Source organism: Thamnophis elegans, chromosome 1, assembly GCF_009769535.1.
Source record: "Thamnophis elegans isolate rThaEle1 chromosome 1, rThaEle1.pri, whole genome shotgun sequence".
Lineage (NCBI taxonomy): Eukaryota > Metazoa > Chordata > Lepidosauria > Squamata > Colubridae > Thamnophis > Thamnophis elegans.
The window spans coordinates 99163383-99173511 of record NC_045541.1 but is presented as its reverse complement, the minus strand read 5'-3'; the positions used below and the strand labels follow the sequence as shown (position 1 = coordinate 99173511).

General features: G+C 35.8%; 1 long non-coding RNA gene across 3 annotated transcripts in view; it reads left to right on the top strand.

The window, feature by feature from the left end:
- Positions 1-9013: 9013 nt before the first annotated feature.
- The window catches only part of LOC116513951, a 49359-nt gene continuing 48243 nt past the window's right edge, over positions 9014-10129 (top strand). For all 3 annotated transcript variants that reach the window (XR_004256064.1, XR_004256065.1, XR_004256063.1), the window contains exon 1: positions 9014-9051. This is a non-coding gene — a long non-coding RNA (uncharacterized LOC116513951). The remainder of the gene's footprint in view (positions 9052-10129) is intronic.

Genomic DNA, 10129 nt, shown 5'->3' with positions numbered 1-10129 from the left:
TCCTGCAAAACATCTTTAAAAGAAGGATAAAATTTACCCCCCAGTTGTTTTTACTGGGTATATGTATTGATTTACAGCAGCAGAGACTAATTTGATTCTGTATTTAATAACGGCAGCAAGACTCTTGGTGGCGCAGTATTGGAAGAAGAAAGATTTACCTACAATTCAAGAATGGACTTTGAAAGTTATGAACTTAGCCGAAATGGCCAAAATCTCAGCATATCCCAAAGAACATTCAAACGAGAGATATAAACGAGACTGGAAAAAGTGGATTGATTACATAAAAAGTAAATATGGGACTAAGAAACTCCAGATAGCTTATGCTTAGTATCAGTAATAATTTAAATTGTTTAAAATTTGGGTAACAGTAAGAAGCTGAGTTCAATGTAGAGATATTTTAGACTGTGATTGTTCAAAAATTATACCACGTATGGTCTTTGGGAAGTCGGGGGGAGGGAAGGGAGGTGGGGATTCAGGGGGAGGGGGGGAGGGGGGAAATACAATATGTGTTAAATTCCATGATTGTATTTGTATACTGTGGCTTTTCAATGTTAGTGCGAAAATAGAACAAACCGAATATACTGGAAGGTAATAGATACCGAAGGAAAGAGTCGAGTGAAAGAAGAAGGATGGTGGAGAGGGTGAGAGAGAGGAGGAGGAGAAGGGAGGGAGGGAATGGAGAGGGAGTGATAGGGTTAAGGTTAGAAAGAAGGGAGGGGAAGTAGGCGTAGAGGGGTGTGTGAGAAGGAAGAATGAAAGTTGGAGGGGGTTGAAAGAGGGTGTATGGTAGGCCAAGGTGGTATACTGGGTTTGTATTGTAGAGGGCATTTTCTATATAAGTGAGGGCCGTGTTTATTATTCAATGTTATATGCCCTGATTAAGCACAGTGAATATGTGATTGTATAGAATGAAAACATAATAAATATATATTAAATTGTAAAAAAATAAAAAAAAAATAAAAGACAAAAATCTATTACACTAGATGTAATGTTTCATTCAAAACTGGGTAAAATTGAAACTCAGCAGAAAAATCATGCCAACGGTGCCTTATCTTTTCATTCAACTTTTGACTAATTGTAATAGTCAAGTCTAGATTCAAGGAGAAATGTTTCAAGTCTAGATTCAAGGAAAGAGAAGATGAGGACTAATATGGTCAGTAGCACATATATCTTACAGATAAAAATGAAGATGAAATATAACTCACTATAGTTAATGCTAATGATAAGCCACCTGGAAAGCCAAGGGAAATAATCAAAACCATAAAAAGCAAAAATTAGAATATTTTGGTCATGTGATGAAACACCCAGAAAAAATACGGCATGCTTCACTTAATCCTCCAAGGAAAGATTGAAGGCAAATGAGGTCTAAGCAGAAGAAGAATATCATGGCTTCAAAATCTAAAGGATTGGTTTGGATAAAACTCAACAGCACTTTTTCGTGCAGCTGTTGATAAAATAGGATCGCCAACGTCTGATGACAGATATGGCACAAGAAGGAGAAGATAGTTAATGCTAACCACATTTCTTACACCTCTTCATACTTCTCTTTCCTTGCAAACCATGTCTTTGTAATGTACCATTTCATACTTTGATTTTTGGTCTTTGAACTTTTTATTGGTTTTTGAAGAACTAATCAACTCCATGCAGCCATGACTTTCTCAGTCTTCTCTTTCCTCTTGTTCCATTCACTTTGCTTTATTTGATTTCCTATTCCATTCTCATCATTCACATTCTTTTGGTATGACTGAACCACAAGATCCTTATTTTTTGATGGTCACTCACTTTTTTTTTTATTCAATCCACTTTCACTCATTGCCCATTTATACTTGACAATATCTCCTCTTGTACACACACATTTCTTAATGCATCCAATTTTATGTTATTCCTCACATACCCACCTCCCACTTCTGTATAGCAAATTACACTACAGGGGTGGTAATCACTTACCTTCCCTACTGGTTGCAAATGTGAGCATCCTCAAAGCACCCTTGTTTTTCTTCCTACTTAATATTGTACCACAAATGGAACAAGTATTACATTATCTGCACATTTTAAATTAATATGATAGCCCTATACATGTAATTCTCAAGTTATGACTGAAATTGGGTCCAGAATTTTGGTCATATTTGAATGAAACCAGACTCAATTTTAGGACTGTTTTTATAACAGTCATTAAGTGAATCACTGTGCTAGTCAAGTTAATCATATGGTTTATAGGTAAATCACCTGGTCATAAGTTTGAACCCAACTTATCCAATTGACAATTTTGTTTTGGCAAAAAAGTTACAAAACATAGTCACATGACCATGGGGTGCTGCTAAAAGTTGTAATGCGAGCTGGTTGCCAAGCAGCTGAAATACAATCATGTGATTGCAGGGGTGGTGCAACAATCATAACTTTAAAGGTGGGCTGTAAGTAAGGTTTTATCAGGCTGTTGTAACTTTGAATGATTATTGAGCAACCAGTGCTAAATTGGAGACTATCTATATTTATATTCAGCAACCAACCATCCACTTCATAACTGCCCAAAACATTCCACAATTTAAGCACATTATCATATATTTCTTCTATATAAACCAGAAACTTACTTTCTTACATTCACATATTTTTTAGTAGTCTGAAGAACAAAATATGCACAACGCATCATAAAAATGCATTATACTTTCTAATTTTTTTTCACTGTGACTTCTTGTACCCTTTCAGTCAGAATTCTGCCAAATAGCTTTCCAGACACACCTATCGAACTAATCTCCTGCAGTTTTTGCATTCCATTGTATTACCTTTTTCTCTATAGGGGAAAAGAATATTATTTTTCTAGTTGTCAGCCATAGATACAATCTTCATACATACAGTACATTAAATAAATCTCAAAGCCACTTAATGATCAAATCACATCTGTAAATGAACATTTCTTGTTATATCGTCTGCATCTGCAGTCTTACAATTTTGAATTGTCTTATCATTATGCAACATTCTTTGCTACTATTGATTTCTCTGTATTCACACTATACATTTTCCAGATTTCCTTAATGTAGGAGCATTATGTTATTTTTCCTTTCAACCCTCAAACACCTTATATATTTATCTTATTTATCTTATTTATTTCATTTTATTATTATTATTTTACCAAGGGATTTTTTTCATACATTCCATTAAAATATCTACAGAAACATCTGGGACATTCAACAATACAATTATTTAATTCTCTTTCAGATAGCTTCTGCATCCACTTTCCTTGCTTTCTATTTCTTTTGTTAGGAAAGTATGGCCAATAATAATTAAGAGTAATGTCTACTAATATATTTTTTTCATTTACCACTCATCCTTCCCTCTACTGCAGTAGTTCTATTTTGACCTTAGTTGCTTTTCACTTAATTTTTTTAACATCAATCCCACCCCCCAAATCCACTCCTGATAATTTCCATATTCAGAACTTCACATCTCACTTGCATCTTACTATGTTCTCAGTTTTTCATCATAAGTAATCAAAACTAAGCATGCTTTTTATATTTATATTCATTTCTTTTTTACATTTTCACATGAATAGATTCATGGTTAACCACATATTCTGAACAAACAAACCTTTTTCTAAGCAGATACCAGGAAAAGTACTGTGCGTAATTGTGAATGCAGAGAATTCTGGGAAAGTGTAAGCTTATTCTCCTTTTTTATTTTTGTTGTTTTACTTACTTAATTAAAATAGAACTAAAATAATGAAGCTTACATCTCTACTCATCAACTTCACTTTGCAAGATCAAAACAACTTCGTTGAGCCAGGTAATATTAAAACTAGTGCAATTCTATGTCCTCCTGGTACATATTGGAATTCCTGTATCATTATTTTATTTCTTTTTTTCTAATATTGTTTTTATTTTGGTTTTAATTTTATCTGGTTGTTAGCTGGGGACATTAAGACATTCTTCTTCTTTGGAAAAAAAGTCAAAATCACTCTTTTTCAGGAAGCTGATTTATAATGATTGATATAACTTTGAAATGAAGTTGATAAAACTAGTTTCCACCTTAAATATTAAACTAAGACTAACTACTTACCACTCAACTCTTTCCTTTCATCTCACAGTATGACAGGAAGAATGGCATAGTAAAGAGTATTTAGTAACATGTCAAGAGTATAAAACCCATCTTTTAAAAATCAGCTAGTATCTAACAAAGTTGCTGGTTACCTAGCTGTTGTGACTCAGCAGATGTCTGCTGTGAGTCTTTTCGGGATACAAGATTCATTATGCAGCTGGGACTTGTTAGGGGCAGGTTTGGAGATAAAAGGACGGATGCTGCCACGCCCTAGTCGCAGGAGTCAACGTTCCTTCGTGCGTATAACATTGCTTGATACACTTGGATAAGTGCTTTGTGTTTCCTGTAACCCTGATTCAAGGCTACACTTGGAGAAGTGCATTGCTTGTAAGAGTTGTTTTGTTTTTCATTCCTTTATCTAGTCAGAGACTATATTTATGTTATTTTGGGGCTTGAAGCCAGTCTGAGCTGAGAACTGATAAAAAGATTTCCTTTTAAGTTTGTCTGCTTGCCGTTTGTTAACAAGCCGTGAAGGGGGGACAGAACACCTAGCTATGTACACCAATAGTATTTTGTGGTATTAATTCATAACACAACTTTTCTCTCTCAAATATCTGATAAATAAATTATATTATTTAGATAGATTTAATCATATACAAAAGGATATTTTTATTCTAGGGGACAAAAAATGAACATCCACCAATAGAAGACAATGCTATATGGAGGATGACTATATAATAAAAATAGGACTATTACTTGGCATTAAAATAAAACATTCTGAGAAAAGGTAAAGGTTGAAAAATGTCCAGTTGTATGAATTTCTAACATGCTTCACTGAAACATGATTTATGGAAAATTCAAGGTAAAGGGATGTCTATATTTTTTCTCTTTCAAGAGAAAAAAAAAGATTGAATTCCTTTCCATACCAAGCAGAATAACAATTAAAAATGCAATAGCACTGGCACTTCCATACAGTTTCTAGAATTAACAAGTACTAGGAATTAAGCTCAACATTTTTAAAAATCTTTACCATTGATTTACTTAAAATCTTATTCATGTAGATAAAAATTGTGCTTTCTTACTCCATGCAGCTACATATGGGTGCACCACAGTACACCCATGTAATGCCACTGCTTTGTTTTGTTTTCCTGTTTTTTCCCTTTGTTTTTGTACCTAAAAAATAAAACAAAAACACAACAATTACCATTCAGAATCATTGGGAGTCAGGTGGCTCTACATTTTATACATGGAATATAAATTTGATAATTATGAATGCAGTCCTAGACACATTCACTTGCAAGAATGCAGGACAACTTACTCTCTCTCTTTCTCTCTCTCTCTCTCTCATTCATTCATTCATTCATTTTATCTATTTGTATGCTGCTGAACCTAGAAGGGACTCCTGCTGCTTCCAATAATTAAACTGAGAATTAAAACTTCCACAGTAAGTAGTAAAATAAAAATATTTATAAAATAAAATAAATAATACAATACAATACAATACATTAAAAATAGCAGGCAAAGCAGACAACAAGACCTGACAGTGGCTAAGAACAAGACAACTGAAGAAAGAGATAGAGTGGCTATTTCTGACTGCACAAGACCAAGTCTTAAGAAGAAATACATATAAAGTCAGAACTCAGCTGCAGACAACAAATGCTGTCTTTGCAAAGAAGCTAAAGAAACAAAGCACCACCACCTAGCTAGCTGCTATAAGAAGATCTAGAGACTGACTACAAAGAATGACACGACTAAAGACAAAGGTGCACTGGAAGACCTGCAAGAAATATTATTTGTCTACAAGCAGGAATTGATGGACCCACAAATAGACAAAGTAATAGAAAATGAAGAAGCTAAAATGCTCTGGGACTTTAGAATTCAAATAGACAAGTGCCCACCACATAATACCTCAGACTTAACAATGGTCAATGAGAGAGAAAAAAGGGTCTGGAAAGTGGAAGTGGATTCAACAGAATAGAAGAGAAAGAACTGAAAAAAAAACAATTAAAACACAAAGACCTATATTACAACACCTGCAAATGCAAATGGAAAGAATAGAAAGAAAAAAAGGAAGCAAAGATATTACCAATAGTAACAGGTACCTTGAGTGCAATCTCTAAACAACTAGAGTACCACTTGAACACTATTATCAATGTCAAACAAGGCAACATCACTAGTAAACTGCTTACATCTTACAACAATGTTTTTAACACCACAGAACAATATTTGCCTATCCCAGGTCCTTAAAAAGGAGTCGATAAATGGATAAAATGACAAATCCAATTTAAACCTCTGGCTGACTTTGTCACAAACCATAATAAAATAATTTTATTCATATATCTGTATCCATATATCTATATCTCTACATATTATCTATGGGATGTGGTGGCTCAGTGGCTAAGACGCTGGGCTTGTTGATTAGAGAGTTCGGAAGATTGGCTGTTCAAATCCCTAGTGCTGCGTAACGGAGTGAGCTCCCCTTACTTGTCCCAGCTTCTTCCAACCTAGCAGTTCGAAAGCATGTAAAAATGCAAGTAGAAAACTAGGAACCACCTTTGGGAGGAAGGTAACAGCTTTCTGTGCAACTTCGGCATTTAGTCATGCCGGCCACATGATAACAGAGATGTCTTCAGTCAATGCTGGCTCTTCGGCTTTGAAATGGGGATGAGCATCGCCCCCTATAGTTGGGAATGATTAACACATATGTGTGAGGGGAATCTTTACCTTTACCTTTATATATTATCTACATATCTATGTCTGAATTATCTATATATCTATAGCTATCACAAGGTAGCAAACATTAATACTGTATTAATATAAATTAGTATTTCTGCATGTTTTCCCCACAGGGACAACTCTATGAGGTGGATTAGACTGAGAGAGAATGACTGATCCAGTGTTACCTATCCAGCTTTCATAGTCTCCCAGAACTCATAATCTAGACCAGTACCTTTACAACTATACCAAAATAGCCCTGAGATTAGTCCAGCAGCTCAGGCAGGAAACCTACTAGGCAGCACAGTGGCTGATATACCATTGGAATCTCCACATTGAGTGGAATCTTCTTTTAGCAAAGAGATATTCATTGAACAGTGATCCTGGAAGGCAGAGGAAGGATATGAAACCTAGAAGAATTATGTCAAGGCGATATAACATCCATCTCCCACCCAGTTTTTGGTAATATGCTGCAGATCCCTGTAGGCCAAGGTAGTTACTGATTCCACCATCAAGATCCAAGATCAGGTCCAGTGGGCTAAAATTAATGACCAGTTCTGGTCGTTGAATGAGCAGCAACTGTGGTGTCACCTAATGCAAACTTGATGTCCAACTGATTGAAAATACCTGAGGTAGATTATTGTTATTGGTATGAATCTGCTGAAGGTAGATTTTTTTTTTCACCTGTCCACTTTGCTGCAATTTCCTGCACCTTGACCATTTGATTAATCATTCCTCAAAGTCAAGAAGACTCCTGGAGCACTGCCAGACATGCTGTAGAGAGGTGTCATAAAAGGAAGGAATTGGCAGGAATCTGAAAAAAGCATCCTTGTTATGGTGGCTTTCCAGCTGAATAGGGATCAAAGGAGGGAATTAGTTTGAACAGATTTGGCAACCTCTAATCCCTGTGGACTGCGCTTCCTTTCATCTCAGCCACCACAGCCAACAGCCATGCTGGATCAGTGATAAGACAGTACAACTAGAGAAAGACAGATGGGGTAAGGTTGGTATAGGCAGAGTATTAATTACCTCCCAAAAAGTTTAAATGAATTGACTTTTATTTATGGACAAAAGAGAAAGCCCTGAGATAAAAGTAAACAAAGGAGGAATGTGCTTCACTTCTGATCATCACTTTACATGTGAGTGTCACAACATTGGAGATAGACAGTTAGAACTGGCAGGATTCCATTGTGGAAGCCGAGTACTCAGAACCTGTGCATAATCTTTGGTTGCAAAAAATCTACCTTGCTGACTCATAGGTCAGAGACATCACCCCCAGTTGTTGATGGACTAGCGTCCACAGGTCTGACAAACAATTTTCCTGCCATTTGGGACAATGGTCAATCACATGTTTGAACTCTCTGGTAAAAAAAAAAGTTTAAGTTTGCAAATTTCAAGCAATACCCCATGGAACTATCTTATTCACCAAATGTCATCCAACTATGGAATACAGAATAATAGAGATAGAAGGAATGTTGATGTCTTCTAGTCCAACCTGTAGCTTAAGCAGGAGACTCTATACCATTTTAGACAAGTGGCTGTCCAGTCTCTTCTTAAAAGCCTCCAGTGATGAAGCACCCACAGTTTCTAGAGACAAGCCATTCCACTGGTTGATTGTTCTCACTGTTAGGAAGATTCTCCTTAGTTCTAGATAGCTTTTCTCCTAGGTTAGTTTCCATCCATTGCTTCTTGTCTTGCCTTCTGGTGCTTGGAAAAATAGGTTGACCCCTCTTCTTTGTGGCAGTCTCTCAAATACTGGAATACTGCTATCATGTCACATACTTAGTTTTTCTTTTCTCTAGAGTGCCCATACCCAATTCCTGCAACCGTTCTTCATATGTTTTTAGTCTATAGGCTCTTCTAATCATCTTTGTTGCTCTTCTCTGCACTCTTTCCAATATTTCTCAATATCTTTTTATAATGTGGTGACCAAAACTGGATGCAGTATTCCATTTACTAAGATTTTATAAAGCAGTACTAATACTTGTGATTTTGACTCTATCCCTCTGTTTACGCAACCAAGGATTGCATTAGCTATTTTGCTTGCTGTAGCATACTGCTAGCTCATATTTAAGTGTCTGTCAACTAGGACTCTGAGATCCCTCTCTCACAGTACTGCTTTTGAGCCAGGTTTCATCTAATCCGTACTTGATTAACCATGACTAACTACGTATTTAGACTGCGGAGATTCGTGATGGCGCAGTGGTTAGTTATTGCAGGCTACTTCTGCTGATCACCAGCTGTCAGCAGTTTGGCAGATCGAATCTCACCAGGCTCAAGGTTGACTCAGCCTTGCATCCATCCGAGGTGGGTAAAATGAGGACCCAGATTGTTGGGGGCAAGATGCTGATTCTGTAAACAGCTTAGAGAGGGCAGTGAAGCACTATGAAGCAGTATACAAGTCTAAGTGCTATTGCTATTTAGCCATTTTACCATGGATTTAGTGCACAGATCTTGTTGTACTATAGAATCATTATTATGTCCTGTTAAATAGTAAGATCAGAAAATTCATTCCAAGTCTTTGCTTAGCTTGAAACAGTGCACTAGTATCATAAAAATATTATTGCCTTTTGTACCAGTTGTCCCAGATGTCCCCTTCTTTATCAGGTCAGAAGCTCCTTAAAGCTTAAATAAGTGTATTTTTTCCTCCCTGAAAGCTGTTCCCTGTGATGCAAAACATTTCTCTTATCTGAAATGCCTTGTTATTCAAACTAAGGACAGGTCTCATGTCATTGTAATCTTGTGTAATAAATAGCATTGCTGGATGATCTCAATTGCCCTCAGGTCATTGCAGACAGCAAATTTGCAATGCACTTAAAGGGATAATGAGAAAACATTTCAAATTATAAGATGGAGAGCAATAAATTGGATACTTGAGAAAGTATGAAGCCTAAGTGACTAGATGCCCATAAATTCATTGTGAAAAATACTGTATCATTTAACAGTCAGCAAAAACAGGCAGCCACACTTAAAACTACATAAAAAAAGGAAACCATAAACTTGTATATTTTCAAAAACATCTAATTGGCCAAATCTCATTTTGTTCTCTGCTTTCCCATAATCCAGTTAGGAAATGTTCTGGAGTCAGCTCTATTCAATTCTTGATTGTGTTTTTTGTCTTTCCAAATGATGGAAAGATATATTCAGTGCTTATTCCTGTTACCTAAGTAATTGTAACACCTTGCTTAGAATTCTGAATGTTATTTGAATATTCTCATTCCACTTATTATTTATTTATTTATTAATCTATCAAATTTCCACACTCCCCCTTCTCACCTAAGCAATTCTGGGTAGCTTACAATGAAACATACAATAGTATAAAAATATAATTTAAAAATTGATATGTTACCCTAACACTTATACATATAGAAACTCACACAATACT